At 33.3% G+C, this 23,158-nt stretch overlaps 1 pseudogene across 1 annotated transcript in view; it reads right to left on the bottom strand.

Annotated features, from left to right (window-relative positions):
• Positions 1-2,734: 2,734 nt before the first annotated feature.
• Positions 2,735-23,158, bottom strand: part of LOC143257818 (glutamate [NMDA] receptor subunit 1-like) — a 212,548-nt pseudogene continuing 192,124 nt past the window's right edge. The window contains exons 14-20 of the transcript XR_013032002.1: positions 18,259-18,492; positions 17,835-17,983; positions 17,117-17,274; positions 14,041-14,213; positions 13,056-13,163; positions 9,041-9,186; positions 2,735-3,088 (exon numbers count right to left, since the gene is read on the bottom strand). The product of XR_013032002.1 is annotated as a glutamate [NMDA] receptor subunit 1-like (transcript). The remainder of the gene's footprint in view (positions 3,089-9,040; positions 9,187-13,055; positions 13,164-14,040; positions 14,214-17,116; positions 17,275-17,834; positions 17,984-18,258; positions 18,493-23,158) is intronic.

Raw genomic sequence — 23,158 nt, 5'->3', positions numbered from 1 at the left:
AATGTAAAAAATACGTACTTAACATTTTGGTTCAACAAAAATATGAATGAATTGAGTAGTATTAACACAATACTTATAATAAAATGAAAAACAAATCGGAGTTTAGACTACTTATATGTATTAATTAAAACTACAAACGTTTTTGGTTTATACATTTTTCTTTCCATATAGTAGTTTTTGTGGTTGTTGTTGTGTAAAGGCTGTATTTTTGAACTGTACTTATTTATGAGCTCACATAAGTGTCTGAGGAAAGTTTCATTTCGTGTATATCATTAATATATTTCAAAACTACCGCTCGTGCTTTAATATCATCCAGTAACTGGATCGTGATTACTGAACGTTAGCTGCGCGATAATACTCAGTACTGGAGAGAAAAAAGTGCTCTTGGAAAAATGTGTTAATATTAACTGCGCCTTATCACTCAGTATTGTAAAAAAGTATTACTGAAAAATTGTGAACCTTTAACTTTATTTTCAAAATGGAAGTAATTCTTTACTTAACTGTCACAGGGGCCTAAAGCCGAAATTAGTCAGGTCTTATACTTTATGTGTGAACTTTATGTTATTTAAATCCTCGTCAACACTTGGGAACAATATCCATCTTACTGGTTGATTACGTGGTTGAGAATACGGTTTAATATCGTTACAAAACTTATGTTTATATGTCAAAAAGTTAACACAACAGTTTTATTTATATATTGAAAAGGAGCAGAGTAGAAACAACACATTATCAAATATCCTTATTAAAAATACACATTGATAAATAACATTAACACATCTTTAAGTTACTAACTGAATACAATAAAATATTAACATTTAACCGAAATTATAAAAGGATATATTTTAAATAAAAGGCTTAGTAATCTTCCTTGATACTTCCGAAGGAAAGAAATAAAATCGCGATAAGTTTACAAATTGTAGAAATACTTCGAACATTTATGCTTTGGGTAAATAATACATACGTTGCGTGCTTTTGATAAAGATTGCGTACCTATGTACTCAAAGGAGTCTAATAGTGGTATTAAGAAACTTTAGACTTATATTAATAACAGTAAATTGTTTTACTGCCGGATGTTATACTTTATAGTTACGGTAAAATACATTCCTATAAAATGTAGTTTAATTAAATTAGGATTAAAACCCCTCACAGATCAAAACTGTAAATAACGATTCATTTTGCCTAGGAAAAAAAATATATCGGATAACAAGTAACAGGTGCAAAATATTTTATTTTGTGTGAGTATGACAAAGTCAGTTAACAGAAATAAATATTTTAAATTTAGAGTATTCCATTGCTTTTTCTTATCCATTGACTTTTCGAATTGTTATATTTGTGTTTACCTTAGTGTTAAGTGCATAGACAGTGAAACTCAGAATTCCCAGTTCACACCAGTGTGACACATAAATTTCACTGTCGTCTCGATCTACTTGTCCCCTGGTGGCTCAGTAGTAAGTCTGAGGACTTTTAGCTCTAAAAATCGAGTTTAGATACCACGTTACGCAAAGCACAGAGAACCCACTATGTAACTTTGTGCTTTAGAATACACACAAGAAAAATTTCACTATGTTTTCAAAAGTATTTTTCTACATGCTGAGTAAATGATCCGCTTCCTACATTTAAAAATACTTCCACGTTTTGGAAACCAATGGAAACATAAGTTTAGTTTATTATTTTGGCTCCAGCACATTTCATTTAAAAACAATACTTATTAGAGTAATAGATAAGTCAAAATATGCGAGATGATTATGTAAAGAAGACAGTGACGTCAAAACCAGTGAGTCTTTTTTACATATACTTGTGAATAAAGGAACTGAAAAAGCGATTTCTCGAGTCTTCTTTTTCCATGTGTGAAGTCAAAAGTGTTCAAGTACGATTTTGAAAACTGAATCCATCAAATATCAAACAGATATAATATTATTGAAACAAGTTAAATGTTAAACTGAACTGAATCATCGCAACTTTAAACCAAACCTTTAGGTAACAGGGTAGAGAAATATCCAAAATATATATCTAAACACTCTTTCATTTCTAAAGCATTTCTGCCATGGAAGTGATCAACCCATCCCGTTGTTTTGTGTGTATATAGATTTTGACAACAATTTTCCCTCAATGTGAAATCTGTATGGACTGAGAGGCCTGTATAATTATTTGAAAGATAATAAATAAAAAACAATTAACCTTTCAAACAAATGTTTTCTAACACCAATGTTGTTGAAGCAGTATTTCAGTTACTATATGATACACCGAACTTTACTGTGTCTAAAAAACAATTAACTATTTTCACATTTTGCCAGCTACTAAATATTTCCAATGCTACCCGTGTGTGTTTGGCACAAGACTCGTGGCTATTCAACTTATAATAAGACCTCGTTCATTTCACATCTCTGACGGTTTGGCACTCTTAAATGAGCAGAGTGAGTTCTCTAAGTACAGTTTACAACAACAGCGACCAGGAAAACTTTCATTTTCCAGATGCATGTTTTTTGGTGTTTTTTTGTTTTTTTGCAGCAAATACAAAACTACAGCAGCAAACAAACACATGCTACTAACTGCTACTACCTATTATCTAGTTGACGATTTCTACAAATGAGACTTTTGGGAGAGATGTGTTGAGGCACCTCCAAGAAAATTCCGTTACATCTGTTCTTTTCAAGAAGGGTTTCAATCCGATGACTTATTAACATAATCCTCCAAAGCAGGATATTATAATTACACAGGAATATCGTAAGAATTTTTACTGCTCAAGAACACAGGGTCTCCACGAAAAGAATAGGCTACTCTGGAACCTCGCATTCTCACCAAAGGGGAAGCAGCTGGTGGAGGGGTGGGGAGGGATATTGTGGAAATCAGGATCAATTTCCGAGCTCAATGGAGTGGGAGGAGTCGAAGGCGTTTCTATGGGAGGCACGGCTCTGGGTGGGGGTGGTGGCGGCGGAGGATCCACATGAGAACTGATGGACGCTATTGCTCCAGGGAAAAGAAGACCTCCGGTGTACCTCGGCATTCGTTTTTCTAAGGTTAAAGCTTCCATACCATTGGCTTTGAGTCGTTTCTGAGCATGCAATGTTGCACGAAGCGTCTTACGTTTCTGTTAAAAAGTAGAACAATTTTATGATAAAGTTTCACTGTATGTATTTTTTACATTAGCGTTTAGTTATTGTAAAAACAAATAATTAGTGTTTTCTTACTACATAAATAACGTCTATGAAAATGAACAAGTTTGAGTTATTTTATATTGTTTAATCCTAAAGTTCAACTAAAATATAAGAAACTTCACCATAACCTAAAAATGTTGTTTTATGTACGTTTGTAATAAAGAACACATAGATATATTGTAATTATTTATAGAAGCACCTAACAGCGAGTTACCGGTATCTATACATTCGTAACAATGACGTGCACTGTGACAAACACTCTTTCCACACAACCATAGCAACGATGTGTGATATTTACAGCAAGGCATAGCATCTGAGCACACTGCTTATATTTACTGAAAAACGTGTGCTATTTTATTCGTTAAACTGAGCTGGTATACTTGGATATTTATAATAGGTCAAATAATAATTAATTTCTTCTACGTATAAATTGAAATGTTTAGTAAATGGCTTAACAGCAAGAGATTAAAATTTCAGAAATAAAACAATTCTTATCATGAGCCAAGGTGTTTGTTGTCTTGTTTATATTTCAAAATAACCTTTTCATAACAACACTTTTTACAAGAATTTTAAAGAAATTATGCAACATTATACAGATACTAATGCTCACCAAGTCAGACAATTGCAGGCGAGCCTCCCACAGAGTATAATTAGCACGTGATAGAACATTTCGAGTATTCGTTTGTAAGAAACAAAAAAGCGTGGTACAACCTACTGAGTACTCATTGAAACAGTGAGGAATCAAAATATGGAAGAAAGGGAAAGTTTCCTACATAAACAAAGATAATTTTCACAGAAAACATTAATACTTTTAATACTCAGATTTTTCTGGTGCTTCTCATTGTCTGTATTGCAGTTTTGTACCTTACTTATGTTAAGTGATGAACTTTTCAGTTTTCCCCTTTTTTATGTTACATCATTCTATCATTTTCTGTCCTTCCAGCCGTCGTGCAGCGCGCGCTTTTCTTATTTATGTTGTAAAACAGGATCTATGTTATTGCATCATATTTTTAAAATTAGATTCTGAGTTCCGTCTCTAAGTTAATATCTCGAACTGGAACGTTAGAAACACAATTCATTATTATATACTCGTTGAAAATAAGTGATCGCCTAAACTCGATAATTCTTTATTGTGATAACATTTTAAAACTATATTCATGATTTTCACACGTTCACAATGTTTCACCCCTTAAGCATTTCTATAAAATTAAACAATAACAACATACGTATTATCAAGATGGCTGGGTATGTATATTAAAATTTTAATTGAAATAAAGTACAGAACAGAGTTTTGAGCTTCTTAGTCCATCTTCAGGTTAACAAAGAGAGTTTGTAACTGACCGTTACTGGGCACATGTCTTAGGAACGAGAGTGTAACCGGGTACAGGGTTATTGGGAGCGTAACAATGGCGTAACGTAGGTAAGTTCAGACATAATGGAGTTTAAGGAGATAACACAAAGAAACACAACAGACTAACACTTCTCGTATAATCGTCGTGGTGAAATAATTCGTGATGACGAGAAACCCGCTTGAAGTAAAAAATGTATTGTTCTGTACTTTATTTTAAATCAAGTTTTAATACCCATACGAGCAGTCTTAAGAATATATTTTTACTTCAAGTGAGTTCTTCGTCATATCCAGTAACAAATAGCAATAGTAAACACATAAAAGGTAGAGATGATAGCGAATTGAAATAGAAATACAGGGTAGTGAAACTGATATAGGACTAGTAGTTTCTTTCACAAAGAAAAAGATTTGTAAAAAAATGTATACATATTATAAAATAAAAAAGAACATATGATCTCAAACGTTTATGTTATGTAAAAGTCACTGTTCGCAACTATCACAATGATATTAAGAAGCAAAAGTGATAATGGTATCTGTATTTGATGGCAGTAAGCAGAGGCAGACTTAAAATTGTGCGGGCCCACGTAATTTAACATAAAATAAAGTTATAAATAGGCCCCCCATTAAGACCATGGGCCCTGTGACTGAGCTTCCTCTTGCCCCTACCTCAACACGCCACTGCCAGTAAATTATATAAAACTGCCACATGATATAAAGTGATAGCTATTTTTTTATATATAATTTAAAACGTGAAATTTAAATATTGGAACAAATCAGTGACATAAAATGAAGTAAATACGTATAACCAGTTGGAGCATAGTTAACCTTTCAACAAAGTAAAGGATTTGTGGAAAGAAACTTCTCATGGTTTTAAATGACAAGCATGTCGATCAGTTTCCTTGGTTTTGTTTTGGAATTATTCGCCGTTGCTGTGCTCTGGAGCTTTCAAAATAAAACTCCCTATAACTACAAAAGTTAAATAATAAATAATTGTCGTAGTAACCTAAACAAAGCCCCTCGTTAGTACAGCGGTTAGTCTACGGATTTACAACGCTAAAATCAGGGGTTCGATTCCCCTCGGTGGGCTCCGCAGATAGCCTGATGTGTCTTTGCTATAAGAAAAACACACATACACACACCTAAATAGGAAAAAAAACATAAATGCAAAAAAAGGAAACTTTTTAATAACGTAAATTTATTAAATAAACTAGCATAAAATGAAAAATAGATTTACATAAGTTGTAAATAATGACAATGTTTATATCAAGAACAAAGTAACGTTAAACGTATAAAAAACTTTAAATAGTAAAACCCTACCTAGTTCAGATTGTCGCTTCCACAATTCTGAATAACGATAAGGGGACCTTTGTCTTGTTTCCGGTTGGCTGTCTTTAACTAAAGGTCTTGCAATAATAGGAGATGGAGAGCGTTCATTTGTCAGGAAAGGAGAAGGGGGAGGGACAAAAGATATGGGGTGTGGTTCATCTTCCTTAAGAATTGTACGGTCAAAACACAGTTAAGTTCAGTGCAATTATATGTCATTAAGTATCGAAGAGTGTTATTCAGGAGTTTTGGTCATTTGCATTATAGAAGGATGGGATTCGTTAGAAGTTAGTTCAATGAAATTAGTACCAAAAGCAACAGAAGTCAGAAGAGAAAATAATAATAACAATAATTAATAGAGTCATAACTATAAGTAAATAAATAAATATATTAATGTATCGTATTGCCCCTAATTAATGCTCGTGGGAGCGTTGGAAACTGTAATAATAGTACTGAATGTGGTTGTTTTCATCATTTTCACAAAAACTGAGGTAATAAAAGTATATATGTTAGATTACTATTGTTATCACAAAGGTTCGCGTTATGAAAATAGGGAACATTAATTAGGGGCAATATGATATTTGAAAATACAACAAATATGATAAATTTAATACCCAAGTAAAGAAGAGCACAAAACTACATCATTTCTTTACTTTCACTATTTTCTTGATCAGGAAGAACTAACGTCGCACATACATGCAAAACAATTGTTATATGCTTCATACTGGAAATATCATAATTCACCGCAGAAAGAAATCGTGTTAAACGGGAATCATCTGACAGTAGATTTGTTTGTTTGTTTTAATTTCGTTCAAAGCTACACCAGGGCTATCTGCGCAAGACGTCCCTAATTTAGCAATGTAAGACAACTAGTCATCACTACCCACCGTCAACTCTTAGGCTACTCTTTTACCAACAAATAGTGGGATTGATCGTAACATTATAACGTCCCCACGGCTGAAAGGGCAAGCATGTTTGATGTAACGGGGCTTCGAGCCCGCGACCCTCGGATTATGAGTCAAGTGTCATAGCCACGTGGCCATGCCGGGCCAATGGCAGTAGGAATAACCACGTGACCATGCCGGGCCAATGGCAGTAGAAATAAACTGTTTATCATATTTAATTGATATTCTCAAGCTGAACAAGCCTGACGTCATGAGTTGAGTTAGAAGAAAATACCTTTTCACTCCTATTTTACATTATAAAATATACACTTACGATGTTATAATGTGATATCAAGTTAAAAATACTTCAGTGTAAATGTAACGCAAATGATGTAATTTCGTGCCTGTAAAGAGTAGGCTTAGTTCATATAAAACGGTATTATTTGAATATTAAAAATACCAACAAACTGAGAACATCAAATAAAAATAAACAAACTCGTACCTTAAATTTCAAGGATTATATTTTATTTATGTTGAAAACTATTAAAAAACCAGAGAAAAAGGAGGGACACTAAAAAATTTTCACATATTACCTACAAAGAGGTGAACTTGATTGAGTAAGGAAGGTATATTAGGGTAGCCTTCCTACTATCCTATGGTACTCAAATATGTATTAACTGCTCAAGAAATATTGCAGTATTATAAGCCATGACGGAGTATAGCTGATGATATAGCTTTATCTACTTTTTTTAATATAAACAATACATTTTAAATAATGAATATATTATAAAATCTCTCTTCTTCTGCTTTTATTTAGTTATTTTCAAATTCAGTTACGGGTATATCTGGCTGTATGCCATTTAAATAAAATTGTAGCATAATCACATTTTACCTTAAAAATTAGAGAAGATGCTGTCAATTTTATTTCTAATATGTGATACATAAAACTGCTTTTAAACCATAAACAAATAAGCCTAAAAACAGAAGTTGTATCATAATAAGGTTATTTCAATGTAAATGTAATTCACTATTAAAATAAATAAAGGGTAATAGGAATTAGGGATATTATACCTATGATATTATAGCTATGAAGATGCAGTCTAATGTGATAAAAATATATAAGTCATTATCTTAGTTACTTTTACACAATACTTATACGTAATTGTAAAAACGTCCATAAAACCACAAAACATGAAATGTAAAACCACGCCCCCAGTGGCTCAGCTGTATGTATGCGGACTTAGCATACATCTGGCATCTAGCACAGAAAACGTATTTATAAAGAACTATTTTTATAACGTATTTAGCGTGTTGCGTCACTTGACAAAATTTGAAGTATATGGTTTGGAATTTCGCGCAAAGCTACACGAGAGTTATCTGCGCTAATTCTCCCTAATTTAGCAGTATAAGACCAGAAGTAAGACAAGTAGTCATCACCACCCACCGCCAAATCTTTGGCTTCTTTTTTACCAAGGAATAGTGGGACTGACCGTCACATTATAATGCCCCCACGACTGAAAGGGCGAGCATGTTTGGTGTGATAGGGAATCGAACCCGCGACCCTCGGATTACGAGTCGAGTGCCTTAACAACCTGGCCATGCCGGGCCGTGATACTCAAGAATATATTTTAGTGACAAAAATTATGCTCTTTGAGGATAAAGAAAGTTAAGGCACAGTTTTTCATTACTGTTAATATAAATGTACAAGTGTTGCAAAACTTACAACAACACTATCCCATAATAAGAAGTAAAAGCAAACCATTAGTTACTTCTGAAACGCAAGATCTTTTCAAATACAAAATTTTATTTATTAGGTATTTTCCTCTCCAGAATTTAACAGCTTTTTTGGCTTTTAGAAATTTGCAAATTTTGCCTAGTCTCGTCAATATACAATAATATCAGTAATAGCCTAATACTCTGAAACCTTTTTTACAAATTTATAAAGTGAAAAATAACACATAAGGCACCATTATATTCGCGAAAATCTGAAAAAAAAATCGTGAAAAATATAGAATGCTTTGAACTTTGTAATTCACTACACTATTAAATTGATTATAATTTTTAATAAGTATTGTGCATTCACTATAAACTCAATATCATATATATATATATATATTAATAGTTTGGTTAACATGTAGCTCATTAGTGTATCTAAAGCGAAGTTTGAAGGTGTGGAACCATTTCAACAGGAAAGATAAACAAACGTTCACAGCATTCATCTCGATGTTTTATTTTGTTGTTAAAATCCATACTCGCAAAAGCACTTTGACGTTTTATACTTTATAGCCTTAAAGACATTAGAAACGGTTTCGATCGATAATATAACTTACCTCTACGGTTCCTCTCCACTTGTCAGCAGCATGACGCGCTAATTCCATTCTGCGCTGTTTACGAGTCTGATGCTTTTTGTAAATGATCTCTATGATGATTAGGCCTACACCTCCAACAATCCCTGCACCAACTAAAATAAAAACCCCTACATAAAAAATAAAATACATTATTTTAGTCAATAGCTCTTGGATATACAGGTCTCAGTATAGAAGCTGGAACGCTGTCTCTCTTTCAACAGGCAATTGCAGTCCATTGAATTTTTCAAACCTGCAATACAGTCTATTCTGCTTAAAGTTCTACTAAAACAATACAATTCATTAAATTAAACGAACAGAAAATTGGTGATGCTATTTGAATAATAATTTTCTTGGCACTGCTAATGACAGAAACTTGCATTTTAAAATACCACAACAGAACAAAGACAGAGAAGACGACTTTTCGTAATTAGACTCGTCAAAATTAATCTAGATTGTGAAATGTGTGAACCAGATAATATACCGAGAAAGAATAGCCCCTAACGTAGATTTTTTTGCGTTGTTTTGGAATGCTTTAAATTAAAACTTTCAGGCAAACGAAACATTAATTTATCTATTCATCTTAATTGATGTTTGTCATTCATGGAACACGAAATTTGAACTTAGTTCATAGAAAAATCTTAAATGATTTTTTTTTTTTTTCTACGGGCAGCTTCACAGACTCAATCTAAGTTCACGCTTTAGCTTTAATACTTGTTACTGACAGCGAATCTGCAAAATGGCGACATGCGCACAAAAGATTTTTGAGTAAAAGGGGCTTCAACCGGTGTGAAATAACATCGAAAGTACTTACAAATGTACGTACAAATACTTATATGTATCATATGAAAATATTGTCGAGTTCGTACAGTGCGCTTCCTGGCTGTTATAGTATGTATATATAAAGGAAAAGGTTAATGTACCGGTTCCCAAAAGACAAATTTTTAGCAAAAGAAGGGACCAAATGGATAATAAGAATTCGTTCGTTTCTTTAAAGGAAAGCACAAAACTACACATTGGGCTATCTGTTCTCTGCCCATCACGGTTGTCGAAAAAAACATACCGCTATGCGGATATCAAGAAAGGACTACAGAAACTATGACAACAATACCATTACATATTTTATTCTATTATTGATATTTTGTATATGTTCACGAAAGTTTTCTCTCTATTTGTTTCCTAGTCATGAAAGAAAGTTTTAGGGTTTGGGGCGACTGTTGGCAGATTACTCATAAACCATTTTTTTCCCATGAAATATACATGAATATTACTATAATTAATAAAATACACGTCATAAGTTATATACACAAAGTATTTAAGAGGCGCATTCTCAATAAAACACAACTTAGGGTACTTAACTCGCATTTTGAGAATCACGGATTCGAATCCCCTTTATGAACATGCTAACAATGGGTACGTTTTAACGTGTCGGACATCTTACTATTTGTTGATAAAAAGTGGCGTTGACTAACTGCCGTCCTTTCAGTCTATTACTTCAGAATTAGGAATGGTAAACGTCAAATGTAGGGGTTTCTAATGTAACCGTTCATCTTACGTGTTTCACAACATTCCCCCCGTCACAACAAACATGCTCGCCCTTTCAGCCGTGGGGGCGTTATAATGTGATGGTCAATCCCACTATTCGTTGGTAAAAAAGTAGCCCAAGAGTTGACGGTGGGTGGTGATGAGTAGCTACCTTCTCTCTAGTCTTACACTGCTAAATTAGGGACGCCTAGCCCTCGAGTAGCTTTGCGCGAAATTCAAACCAAACTGTAACGTTCCGTTCAAGTTGGAAATAACAGTACTTTTTAATGTGTGTGTGTTTTCTTATAGCAAAGCCACATCGGGATATCTGTTGTGTCTACCGAGAAGAATCGAACCCCTGATTTCAGCGTTGTAATTCCGAAGACTTATTGTTGTTCCACAAGGGAACACTTTACGCCAATCTCTCTTCAACTTTAGCTTTTAATTCAAGTTTTTTTCATGCATACTAGTTGGTTCACAAGCTTCATTATTGAATACACCTATTTGTATGTGGTGCGTAAGTCGTTATTAATTTTAAATTTTTATATTCAAACTTAGTAAATGTTAAACGTATGTAGATATACTTTGGACATAATTAAACGAGTTTTAAATATTTACAAAAATACTTGTTTTCTTTATATTAGGGTTACGAAAATACTGGTAAGCAGTTTTAAAACCAGGTTGATCCGTCGTCGTGGGGCGTTTTGGGAATAACATTATAAAATACCAATTATAGTATGGATAGAAATGTAACTAGTTGATTAACAAATAATTTACACAGCAGATGTGGTATGTAGTCTGAGTAGTAACGCTATAACTTATATAATTAATTTACACAGCAGATGTGGTATGTAGTCTGAGTAGTAACGCTATAACTTATATAATTAATTTACACAGCAGATGTGGTATGTAGTCTGAGTAGTAACGCTATAACTTATATAATTAATTTACACAGCAGATGTGGTATGTAGTCTGAGTAGTAACGCTATAACTTATATAATTAATTTACACAGCAGATGTGGTATGTAGTCTGAGTAGTAACGCTATAGCTTATATAATTAATTTACACAGCAGATGTGGTATGTAGTCTGAGTAGTAACGCTATAACTTATATAATTAATTTACACAGCAGATGTGGTATGTAGTCTGAGTAGTAACGCTATAACTTATATAATTAATTTACACAGCAGATGTGGTATGTAGCCTGAGTAGTAACGCTATAACTTATATAATTAATTTACACAGCAGATGTGGTATGTAGCCTGAGTAGTAACGCTATAACTTATATAATTAATTTACACAGCAGATGTGGTATGTAGTCTGAGTAGTAACGCTATAGCTTATATAATGCCCACGTATTATAAGAATTTCGACTGTAAAAACATATATTTTAAGTTAAATTTTGGTAATTAAGTTAGAGTTAGAAGTCTATGAACGTACGCTGTTAACTTCTATCCATGTGATAAATTCGTTTTGAATTTCACACAAAACTACACCAGTGGTATCTGCGCTAGCCGTCCATAATTTTGAGTTAATAGGCTGGAGGGATGGCAGCTAGTCAACAACGCCCACTACTAATTCTTGGGCCACTCTTCCTCCAACAAATAATGGGATTGGCCATAACACATTATAGATGAAAGTGGTAGCGTGTACAATGACGATTCAAATCCATAGCACACAGACTGCTAGATCTTCACATATTTAATCTCACTTACAGTTACACTGCTGAACTTACTCTAGCTCGAAAGTTTTCCAAAACTACTTCAAAAATTTATTTATAATTACGCTTTCAAAATGACTTATTCTTCCATTTCGAAAGGAGATGGAGAGCGTTCATTTGTCAGGAAAGGAGTAGGGGGAGGGACAAAAGATATGGGGTGTGGTTCATCTTCCTTAAGAATTGTACGGTCAAAACACAGTTAAGTTCAGTGCAATTATATGTCATTAAGTATCGAAGAGTGTTATTCAGGAGTTTTGGTCATTTGCATTATAGAAGGATGGGATTCGTTAGAAATTAGTTCAATGAAATTAGTACCAAAAGCAACAGAAGTCAGAATAGAAAATAATAATAATAATGACTTATTCTTCCATTTCAAAAGGTTATTTATAATTACGATTTAAAAATGACTTATTCTTCCATTTCAAAAAGTTATTTATAATTACGCTTTAAAAATGACTTATTCTTCCATTTCAAAAAGTTATTTATAATTACGCTTTAAAAATGACTTATTCTCCCATTTCAAAAAGTTATTTATAATTACGCTTTAAAAATGACTTATTCTTCAATTTCAAAACATTATTTATAATCATAATTAAAAATATAACGTATTTATTATTCCTATTCATACAGCCATTTACAATTCCATTTAAGAAAAGAAATTATTTATAATTCCACTTCAGAAAGGTTATTAATTTATAATTACATTTCAAATGCAGTTTTGTGGGAAATATTGTGTGGTGGACCTTGTCTACTTACCCGCCATGTTCTTTAAACCGAGAGTTGCGGGGAACTTCTCGTGTTTGTTATCACATTTGTCACCCCCAGACAAAATCCATTTGTTGTCCAAGTCCTCCATGTAGCCACCTTAAGCAAGTAATGTATTTTGGTTATCTGGAAATTATTTGAAATGTTCAACTCTTAAGCTGGCATAAACTGAAAAGGTATGCCAATAGTGGTTTAAGATTTATTAGTGCCATTTACCAAATCCATTATTAGGTTAAATTAAATATTATAAACAAAATAAATTTAAATGATAAAGACAAACATAATACAGGGTGTTCAGAAAGTCACTGTGCAGTTTTGAAAGCAACAATAACAGCATTCATTCAGTCTATTTCAAGCCAGCAACTGATAGCGGTGTTTAGAAACAAAATAAGAAGGATCCAGGCCTGTATTGATGTCAACGGGGGTCACTTTCAACTTTGTTTATAATTGTCATTCATATTTACCTCCTGTATTCTATATTGAAACATGTCTGTTAATAAATATATAAGTGCACAGTGACTTTCCGAACACCCTGTAGTTTCAATAGTATATGTTTTACGGCTTAAGGAAAACAAAAGGTATGTTTTCGCTGCGTGTTTGCAAGTAACTAGTAATGTCAGCTAGATATTTGTGTTTTTAATAAATTATTTTCGAAATTATTTTTTTTAAATAAAACGTTTCAATTTAGTTATTTTTATAAGTAAACGAATATTTATCAGTGTATTAAAAAACGTAAAGTTAACCTTTCAGGAATTGAGTTCAAAAGACACAAAGTTAAGGAGTGCTCAAACAAAATGCTTGGATAAATCATACTTTAATAAAATTTAAATGACTGTACTATTTGCACTTAAAATACATAGAAACAAAAATGCAAAGTAGGATAAAAGTAGAATGGAAAATTCCAATTTGTTTCTTGTTCATGAGGTATGAATTACAGAAGTGTCAGTTTCAAGTACTTCAGGAGTGCAGAGCTTACTTTCATGCATTTCCAACAAAGCTAAAGTAACTTGGTCAGCCCAAAAGCTGTTCTTTTGTAAGCCTATTCCGTAGCCTGAACGACCAAACTGTTCCCTTGCTGTTACCAGATCACAGTCTTGGGCAGCTTCATACTCCAATCGAGAAGAATCCCAGATGAAAGCATTCAGTTCTCTGTTGGTTTTTTATACAGATTTTACCCATTAAAACCTTGGTTTCGTATATACATTTCTTTCTACTTAAATAATTAACATACTGCTAAATCTCCTAACATCAAACCGAGGTTTATTAACTCAGAAAGACACGAACAACCTTGAATAAATGTATATAAAGGAAGGAAATTTCTCAAACTAAATTAATAGAGCTACTAAACATTTATTCTCAATAATGATACTTATCTATTAAATAATATTAACTGAGGGTGAAAAACCTTACTAATCTTTAAGTTATACGAAATAAACGAATGAAGTAATAAAACAATTTTCTTTCTTTTTTGGATTGTTGTTGAAAATTTGCGTTTTATATAAAAAATCTTCTTATGATAATAATAATAAACTACAACAATTAAAAGCTAACTGTCACTTAACACAAGTGTAAAAGTGTAAGAAACATATATAACAAACCCAAAAATATAGCCAGAACAAAATTGTTTTTAATAATAATGCTGAAAACATTAGAAAAATGTGTTTTCACCTCACGTTCAAAGCAATGTGTTGTTTTCTGAATCAATTTTACAAGAATAGAGAACAGTTTATTAAACTTCACGGGTGTCAGTATTTTAAACACATACACTAAATGGAATCTGAGCATTTATATAATATTGACTTTATTAAAATAAAACTTAGTAATAATCTGTTCATATTTTTTATTTTATTTCTGTTTTTATATGTTTTTAAAATATTTTCGCAGCTTTACATTTACTGTTTATACAAAATATACAGGTAAAGAAAAAAATTCAAAACGGGAAGCAAATGTAGGTTTGTTTTGAATTAAGCACAAAGCTACACAATGGGCTATCTGTGCTCTGCCCACCACGGGTACCGAAACCCGGTTTTTACTATGTACGTCCGCAGACATACCACTGTGCTACTGGCGGGCCTAGTAAATGTACGAATGACTAATATCAATCCTTCAAAAACAAGATAGTAGGGATGACATTTGTATCATCCTTAGTTAATAAAACAGACAAACAGTGTTGTAGAATGGTAACAGACAAAATAAGGTAAATTATAGTCAATTGTTATTGATTATTTATATATGTATTGCTATATGTTAATTTTTGCTTGTTACTAGTGGATGATATAAATACCATCCCTGCTATCTTGTTTGCATTGTTTAATGTAGGATTTATATTAGCCATTCCTACATTTACATCTCTTTTGAAAAGTCTATTTGTTTGTCTTTTTTCTTTAATGCAGTGTTTCAGTAGACCCAGGAAGGTTGTATTTATAAAGAAGTGCTAAATGCAATGAGGTTCCAACTGTAATATTTATTGTATTTTAAAGATGGCTGTTATGGGTATTAAAACTTTAATTTAAAAAAAATACAGAACAACGCTCAACCTTCCTAGGTCATCTTCAGGTTAACAAAATCTTATTCTAAATGATGTATTAATACCCATAACAACCGTCTATAAAATACGTTTTTACTTCAAGTGAGTTTCTCATCATCATGAAATATTTATTCTTGATCTATTAATGGCTTGTACTTAACTTTTCAAAGGAACGAAAATGTCTGTAACAAAGCTAACTTCAAGGGGTAATGATACATTGTTTACACAAGAATTATGTTTTTACCACTTGTTTGTTTTTAGAATTTCGCGCAAAGCTACACAAGAGCTAACTGTGCTAGCTGCCCCTAATTTAGCATATAAGACTAGAAGAAAGGCAATTAGTCATCACCACTCATTGCCAACTCTTGGGCTACTATTTTACCAACGAATAGTGGAATTGACAGTAACACAATAATACCTTAACGGTTGAAAAGGCGAGCATGTTTAGTGTGAAGGGGATTCGAACCTGCGATCCTCATATTACGACTAGAGTGCTCTAACCACCTGACTATGCCGGGCCTATGTTTTTATTACTAACAGCTCTTGATAATACATATAAAAACCGCGGATACTCTGTTTGAAACTATGTCTTCTCAGTAAAATTGGTTGACGTCATTGTTTTGGTTTTTTAATTATCATGTAATAAGAAAGAAGCAGAAGAAATTCAAACTTTTTGCTATGATATTTACAGACATTGTGACTCAGTCATTACATAGATATCATTTATAGGCATTGTGTTTAAAACACCGTCTCGATAAACAATCTCAACCATCCATCCCTAGACAGAGTGTTGCTGTCTCCTTGATAAGGCCTTACTTAACCAACACTTAAAAGTCCACTGGAGGTATCAAACCTTGATTTTTAGCATTATAAGTTCTCATATCCCCATTAACCACCGAGGTCCGGGAGAAGGAACAAATGTGTTGTTTTTCATAATTAAATCACTAGGTGTGAACTAATGTCTAAAACAATTCAACTTTTGCTAAAAGAAAACTGTCTTCTGTTTAATGTTTTGATTTCCTGGAAAATAAAATTCAATAAATATTAAAATAAACGCTTAAGGTGCTATCTTGAAAGATGTTTAATTAATTTTATATATAGATTGATCAACAGTTCAATAAGTGGCATAATATACATGCTTGTTTGTAGTTTAGCAGAAAGCTACACAATGGCCTATCTGTACTCTGTTCACCACGGGTGTCAAAACCCTATTTCTAGCGTTATAACTCTGCAAACATACCGCTGTGTCATTAGGGGTCCATGTAGCTGTACTTACACTGTCTGTCTGTGAAATTTTAAGCAAAATAAATGTTTACCAATCTCACCATTCACACCTTTATGTTATTAATTCTTGTTTCTCTTATTTTTACATAAGAGTGGGTTAAAGTATAAATAATACGGATTATTTTTGGGATAAAAGTAAAACAAGAATCCAGCCTACAAAAAAAGCTCAAAGCTCATGTCTCAGCTATTCATGCGTCTCATAATAGAAGTAATCAAAACAGAAAAATAGTTATGAATTTACCCAGATTTAACAGCAGCAATGGCTTCTTCTGCGGTGTCATAGTTCTTTCCTTCCATAGTTCGGTACATATTGGAAAGCTCCACCTGTCGTCGAAAATACATATCGACCGCACTTCCCTTTACTGTGGCATAAGTGAAGTTTTCCAAGGGATTACGAAGCTATAAACCACAAACATATAATATCTATTGATTTGCTATTCAGAGATGGAGTGATGGTGATATCTTTCCAAGTGTCTTTAGGCTATTTGAGTATAATTTTAAGGAACATCTTTAAAGCGTCACTCGTAAACACGAATGTGTATACATACATACACACTCATTCAAATATATGCATAAAACATCTCACCTTCAAAATCTCAAAGGAAATTATTTGTTAATGCGTATGTACGTCTCTTACTGTTGTGTATGGAGAACACTTGCAATACATGTTGTTGGAAAACGAGCTGAACAACCCATTCAAAAACAAGCAAACAAAAAGAACATCAAACAAAAAATTTTAGCAAATAGGTTTATTTTTAAATGAAGTGTCACTGAAATATCTTTGGTCTGAAATGCTCAACTTTCAATATTCCTTTAAAACTGTCGAACGACAAGACCATTCTTTTTACGGTGTATTTAGGCAAATAAATAATTAGGATAGTTATGAGGTAGAAACAGATAGCAACAACATATACTTTGTAACATTCTATGTGAAGGACAAAAGTAAAACCTATGTTTACTCTAGCATCATTAATCCCCGTAAGTGATGTCTCTGGACGATCCAACACGAGAAACGCAGCCAGGTTGGCAGTATAGGAAGCGACAACAATCATGGCGAATCCTGCCCACACCATTCCCAAGACTCTGGCACTGAAGCTTCGAGGGGTGCCTGCAACATGTCAGAAGCACCTTCGTTACTAAACGTACTACTATACCCCTTTCTAGGACTTACAAATTCACTTAGGTACAAAAGAGTAAGTTAGATGCAAAACAAAAAACTGAAAACAAAATCTAAACAAATTACCAGTCAGTAAACAAATCGTTCAGGTTACGTTCGATGTCGTAGTTCTTTACACTTTTATTACTACCTATATTACACAACTACACCACTATGTATGTGCTATTAACTATATTTAAAACCAGTTTATATAAATTCAAAATTACCTTCTCCAATACCACTGTTGAGTAACACTCCCACGCAAACCAGATGGCGCTGGACAGGTTTAAAGCGTCTTCCTCTGTAGCGTCGCTGTTGGGTAGTTTATATCGGCCAAAGGGACTAAACCTGTCTAATAGGTACAACGCTAATGCAACAACGTGGACGGAAACCATAACCAATATCCAAAGCGTTTGTTCAAACGGTTGAAGAAATGAAGCTAGCGTGGAGCTTTTCGGTTGCTGTCAGAGAAACAGTAACAAACATATAAAACCATTTGCATCGTGCGAGAGTTTTCGCAATAAAGCTCAAATTAACTGTTGCTACTGCAAAGAAGTGAAAAAATAAAGAAGAGAAAGATATTATGTATTTAAAAGATGAAGTCTTCCTAATACGCAGTCAAAAATGTTTGAATTTCTCAAGTTCTTACCGAAAAAATGTATGTTAGTATATTTTTATTTTGAACTATAGACATATAATACAAATCTTTATTATGAGAAAATAAAGTGAGCAGGAAGATCAGGTACAGGAAGTAAGTACTTCCTAGAATGAATCCAAATCCCCGATTAAAGCTTTTATTATATATGTAGAAACGGCTCATTTGGGTTGAGAAATTTTTTTACGTAGAGGAGTAAACCTGACGCTGACCGAAGAAGGTCGAAACGTTGTTCACTCCTCTACGTAAAATATTTTCTCAACCCAAACGAGCCGTTTTACATATATATTTTCTACAAGTGGGTTTTCTCGACATCACTGATTAAAGCTTTTATTGTTCTATAAATATTTGGTTCCAGAGACTCCCAGCAAATTGTTTATCCTCACCATAGTTTACAATTAACATAATAAAAGAGGTGAAAACAAACTAATGATTTTTGATGTAACACTATTGTACATCAAATCATCAATAACTCGGTTTTCATAGACTTGACTTTCTTGTTTCAATTTTTGAAATAAAACTTTCAATATTACTATAGTTAACTAGACTACGTTTATATCGACTTTTTTATTATATGTGTTTGTTCCTTTTCTGGGGCCGGCATGGCCAGGTGGTTAAGGCGTTCGACTCGTAATCCGAGAATCGCGGGTTAGAATTCCCCGTCGCACCAAACATGCTTGCCCTTTTATCTGTGGGGGCTTTATGATGTGTTGGTCAATCCCATTATTCCTTGGTAAAAGAGTAGCCCAAGAGTTGGCGGTGGGTGGTGATAACTAGCTGCCTTCCCTCTAGTCTTACACTGCTACATTAGTGACAGCTAGCGCAAATAGCCCTCGTGTAGCTTTGCGCGAAATTCAAACCAAACCAATACTGTATTTCATATCTATAATATCAGAAAAGTGACACGTTTTTGTAGACAGTCTCTGTATAACAGAAAATATCCTAAAGACACATTTACAGCTACCATTTAACGATTTTGTTAGTTGTAATAAAAATATAAACATTTAGTGTATAAATTAAGACTTTGTTCAATATTAACTACTTTGTTATATATTATTGTAAGTTAATGCATTTGCACCACTCAAATTTTTCACAAATTAAAGTGTAGATCCTGCAGTCAAAGCTTTAGTATTAAATATTGAAGTGTAAAGTTGGAATAGTCTGTGTTGGTTCATAACAATAAAACCAATATTTTAAAGGATATATTTAAGTGACATTGATTAACATGTAGAACATTTCTTATCACCCATGTATTTGTCGTCGTATATACATGTTTAATCACTTCTAGAATTGACATGCAGAAGTTTTGTACTGTGTATCATGATAATAGTTTCTGTTTATATCGGCGAACGATTCTTCAATGTGTCATCGTTTTACTCAGTTGTATGAATTTTTAACAGGCTTGTTTAAGTGTAGAAACATCCGTCTTTCGTTTATCTTATAAGACCTATAGCCAGCCTCTCTAAACAGAAAAACTGTTATACTCTTGGTCGTTGAAAATCGATGTTTACACTGAATTTTATCAAACTCACATAATATTTGCATCCATAGAGAACTAAAACAAGCGTTATAGTTTAAAACCTTGCATATTTTAGAAAGAAACGTTTAGTGTTCTTTGTGGTTTGACAAAATTTGTGACGTTTCTTTGTTCACAGTTAATCTTCTGATAAGTTAGTATTTGCTCTAAGAAGGTCAGTGTTGTAAATGTTTACTTATAGAACAATTAAGTCACAGTCGTTAATATAACTAGATATTTTCGTATTGGATGCCATCAGTATATATATCAACCAGCTATCTTATTAAGATCCCACATACACCACTTTTATTGAATACTTCGTTTATTCTCACACATACGACATATTGATTGCGTTTGTTCTCTGTAAACGCAAAAGTGAATTCGTATCATGATTATTGTACAAAGCAATGGCTTGCAGGCTTAAAGACACATCACAGTCATTATAAAAGAACGTTTCGTTCATACAATTTTCAAAGATACTTGTAATAAATGGGAACGCGTGTGTGTGAGAGTGTGTGTGATTCTTTTACTGAAAGCCATGCATTCTGAGCTCTGTACATCGCGGGAATCGAACCTTGGATTTTAACTTTAGGAGTTGGAATAATATTATAGCTTCTAACTGTTAGTGATTAACCAAGGGGAATAAACGATTGGACAAACTTGTAACTGACAACAACAGTGTCAGGTCTTGAATATCTCAACTAACATCACGTGAAAGACACTGTTATACAGTAGTTGACAACCATTCCGAAAACCAGTTATTCGTACAAGAAAGAACATGGTACTTGTATCGCAAACTGTAATCACTTAATGACAGAAAGTGTGCGGTGTCGTTTTTCGTCTCATTCGTTACCTACAGTAAAAACATAAGGAAAATCACATGGTGTACTTGTTTCGCTTGTTTGGTTTCGACGTCCCCTGTGAGTACCCTAGAAAGACTGTAAAGGATCTAGAATACCTGAAGCTATGGCTTTAGTGTTCACAAGACTGCAACTCTTCCTTAATGGACAAGAAATCTTACAACACAATAATATAACAATTCATTGTGCTTGTATTATTTAAAATTATATTTCTCAATGAAAGGCTTACAATCAACTTCGTTGTAAGGCTGTCGTGTCCAAATTCCTTCTTGTAGGCTTTTCATAATCCATCTGATGTACAAAGATGACATTTTTCCTGCGTCTGTTTCAACAGTTCGATCGTACAGAAATCCGTAGGCGCTACGTCAGTCGACTTTGACGAAAGGTATGTTTTCATATGTAAGGACGCCTTCTTGATTCTCAAGTTGCCTTCTGTATGCAACAGCTAAACAAGAGGTATGTATAGGAACGTTGTCCTTGTAAGCCCGAATCTTGTTGGGCTCGTTTCCAGAGGAAAATCTCTAATGGTGTTATGTACTGTCGCCTAACCAAAGAACGTGAGTAACTTTTGCTACAAACCTTTGCTTTCTTGGATTTAAACATGTTACAAGTTGCTGCAGTTTGCTTATCATTGCCGAAACACACTTGTCGCGTTTTATTTATTTTTTATGGTTCCAAAGGACTGTTACATGTTACATTCCCATTCAAATGTACTTAACTGCTGGTATCTGTGAATCAGCTGCAAATAAACTTCTTCGGTTAACGATATTTCATTCCAAAGAAATTAAGGATGTAAATATAAATAAGGTTTCTTGTAATACTGTTGCTACAATAACCTTCATGTTGGTCGTATGTTTCTTGTTAACTTGTTGCTACAATAATCTTCATGTTGGTCGTATTTCTTGTAATACTGTTGCTACAATAACCTTCATGTTGGTCGTATGTTTCTTGTTAACTTGTTGCTACAATAATCTCCATGTTGGTCATATGTTTCTTGTTAAATTGTTGCTAAAATAACCTTCATGTTGGTCGTATGCTCACTATTATACAGTTGCTACAGACTCTACTGTAATCTCCATATTGCTTGTTATACTGTTGCTACAACAACTAGAATAATCTTCATGTCGATCCTCTGTTGCTTCTTACATTGTTCTACAGCCTCTCGTATAATGTTCATGTTGATTGTATGTTGCTTCTTATACTCTTGCTACAGCCACTAGTATAGTGTTCATGATGGTTGTATGTTGCTTGTTATACTGTTGCTACAATATTCTTCATGTTAGTCGTATGTTTCTTGTTAAATTGTTACTAAAATAATATTCACGTTAATGGTATGTTTCTTGTTAAATTGTTGCTACAAGTAATCTTCATGTTGGTTGTGTGCTCACTGTTATAGTGTTGCTACAGCCACTACTATAATCTACATATTGTTTGTTATACTGTTGCTACAGCCACTACTATAATCTTCATATTGCTTGTTATATTGTTGCTACAGTCATTACTATAATGTTCATGTTGATTGTTATACTGTTGCTAAAATTACTAGTATAATGTTCATGTTCGTTGAATGTTTCTTGTTATCCTGTGATACATCCCCTACTATAATCTTCATATTGACTGTTATACTGTTGCCACAGCCTCTAGTATAATGTTCATGTTGACTGTATGTTGCATGTTACACTGTTGCTACAGCGTCTAGTATAATGTTCATGTTGTTTGTATGTTGCTTGTTACGCTGTTGTTATAGCCACTAGTATAATATTCATGTTGGTTGTATGTTGTTTGTTATACTGTTGCTACAGCCCCAAGAATATTGTTTTTATTTCATATATGTTGCATATTATACTATTACTACAACCACTAGTTTAATATTCACGTTGGTTGTAGTTGTTTGTTACACTGTTGCTACAGTTTAATGTTCATGTTGGTTGTATGTTGCTTATTACACTGATGCTACAGCCACTTTTATAATGTTCATGTTGGTTGTATGTTGCTTGTTATACTGTTGCTACAGCCTCTAGTATAATGTTCATGTTGGTTGTATGTTGCTTGTTATACTGTTGCTACAGCCTCTAGTATAATGTTCATGTTGGTTA

This window comes from Tachypleus tridentatus, chromosome 7, assembly GCF_004210375.1.
Source record: "Tachypleus tridentatus isolate NWPU-2018 chromosome 7, ASM421037v1, whole genome shotgun sequence".
NCBI lineage: Eukaryota > Metazoa > Arthropoda > Merostomata > Xiphosura > Limulidae > Tachypleus > Tachypleus tridentatus.
This window is presented reverse-complemented; position numbering and strand designations above follow the sequence as displayed.